This window comes from Lactuca serriola, chromosome 7 (genome assembly GCF_051521515.1).
Source record: "Lactuca serriola cultivar US96UC23 chromosome 7, Lser_US96UC23_V15, whole genome shotgun sequence".
NCBI lineage: Eukaryota > Viridiplantae > Streptophyta > Magnoliopsida > Asterales > Asteraceae > Lactuca > Lactuca serriola.
The window spans coordinates 46,300,457-46,302,992 of record NC_136414.1 but is presented as its reverse complement, the minus strand read 5'-3'; positions in this window follow the sequence as shown (position 1 = coordinate 46,302,992).

The following is a 2,536-nucleotide window of genomic DNA, read 5'->3' as shown; positions in this document are numbered from 1 at the left end:
GCCTCCATAGCGAGAGACCAACCATTTTGAAATTTCATAAATAAGGTTCAGTGTTCAATCGTTTCACTTTCAAAATATTGCTAACGTTTCGATATTCATTCTCTATGTGATGGCTCAATATGCATAGGTCCTATCGAGGATGCAATTTTTTTTATATCTTTCTTGAAAACGTGAATGTTTATGAAAATCGTAAACATAGTCTTTCTTTTGTTTCTAGCCAACATTAAAAGGTATAATGTTAGAAACAACATTAAATTTTGTTTCTAGGCTTCTAGCCATCACTATTTAATTATTTTAAAGATTTATACCTCTTTTCTTCATTTTATCCTTATTTGCTTCCCTCTCTATGTTCTCTCATCCACTTCTTTTAAGGGGGTGTTTGGCTAAACTTATTAAAAGCTTATTTTTTGTAAGTTTATTTTTTTCTAGCCTATTTTTCATGGAATCGGTTTTTTTCTTAGTGTAAGTCATAATAAGCTCTTAAGTTGGAAAATAAGTCAGAAAAATGGGCTTATAAAAAATAAACTCGAAAATAAGCCATTAATAAGCTTAGCCAAACACCCTTTTAAGTATATTTAAGGTTATGAAGAACAAAAGGGTAGGGTAAAAAATATATTTTATAATAAAAATCACACTCAACATAAGTTGAATTCGCTTTTTATAATGTATGCCGGATAAATCTTCACCGTTTGATCAATTTCAAGTACTAATATCATCTAATCCAAAACTGATTAGTTTTTTTTTTCCTGGTCATTACTTAAATGTATAAATACCTCAAATTTATCAATTTGTAATTGGCTAAAAGATAAGAGAAATACTAAATGGAATTGTTAGAAAGCAAATTTTTGTTACAAATGAAGAGCTAAACGCTGGAAATACAAGTTTCAAACATCAAAGTCTCGATGAGAGCAAATGTTGATAATGAGAAAGATGCTAGAAAAATCTACTGAGATTTAGAAGAGGCAAGCTGCCAAAGACACGATGGCTGCAAGTAAAGCAGGAGCCTGCAATGCCATTCCATCGCTCTGCATTGATGGAGAAGGTGCTGGTGTTCCCCCAAACTCCTGAGCCATCGTTCCAGAACTGTTGAAGGCCATGAGAACAATCATCGTAATGGTGAGTGCAGTGGCTATCTTTTCACCTCCCATTTCGATGAGTGATCTTTGTTTATATGTACTTGTAGAGGAAGATTAGTTTTTGTAGTTTGTATGAGTGGCAAATAAGGGCAGTGGGATTGATGGCTTTTATAGCGGCTGTTTGCTGGGGATTAATGGAGGAATAGAACAGCTAATGACATGGTAAATATTATTTTTAAAGAAGGAGCATAATCATTTGACATAGAGTGGGCATCAAAGCAAACACTTAAAAAATCTCAACATAATGACGCCATTGTCTACCAGGCTGGACAACCTTCATACCATGATACTAATACCATGATACTGGCATAATTAGGTTTGTTACTACCCCTCAATGCACATGCTTATTGTAATTATATTATATTTGATAACTAGATTATAATCCGCGTTAAACGCGGGGAACATAAAAAAAGACATACAAATATTTACAGATATTGCATAATAATTATTAAAAAAAGTTATGGTTATTGGTATTATTGGAATATGCAGAATATATAATCAAATCTATAAATATCTATAATCGTTGAAGGACCTCTTTGTACACAACATTTTTTGTTTTATTAGTTGAATGACATTCTTCATCACATAAGAGTACCTTTAAAATCATAGATAATTACATTAGTGTAATTTGACGAAAGATTGATAGGTGAAACGTTAGGAACAAGACATTTAACTTTTTTTTTCTTGAAGAAGATGAATCATCATTTGAATCCATCACTTTGTTTTAGTGTTAATGTTGCTTATAAAGTTAAATATAAATATATAGGCATATTGGTAAGTTTTATTATCTTATATGAGGAAAGTAATAATTATAATGGGGTAACATTATCTAAAAATAAATGCTTGAAATATTTTTAGAGGGAAAAACTCGGGATCATTATAAAAATTTATATAAGGAAAATACAAATTTAGATTTGGTGAAATTGTGTATGAAATTATTGATGAATATTATTTTGGAGAGAATTGTATTTTGTAAGGAATAATAATATGACAAAATTCGAAATATGTATATTTGTAGTGTAAATTTATAAATTTTATTATTACTATATAAATGTAATACAAAGTAGGTTGCTATGTTTACAAAATAAAAAAATTTAATCACTTTGTTTTAGTGTTTACAAAATAAAAAAATTTAATCACTTTGTTTTAGTGTTTATGTTGCTTATAAAATCGATATAAAATTTAATCACTTTGTTTTAGTGTTATATAAGCATAAACATTCTAATTTGACATTTCTTTCATAATAAAATTACTTAATTTAAATCTATATTGACAACCAATATACCGTTTTTTCACTGCATTAAATATTAAAAACTATTTCATTTATTCAAATCACGTCATAGAGTATAATTTATGGAATGTATGTTATATGAATTTTGATTTTACTATACCATCAATGG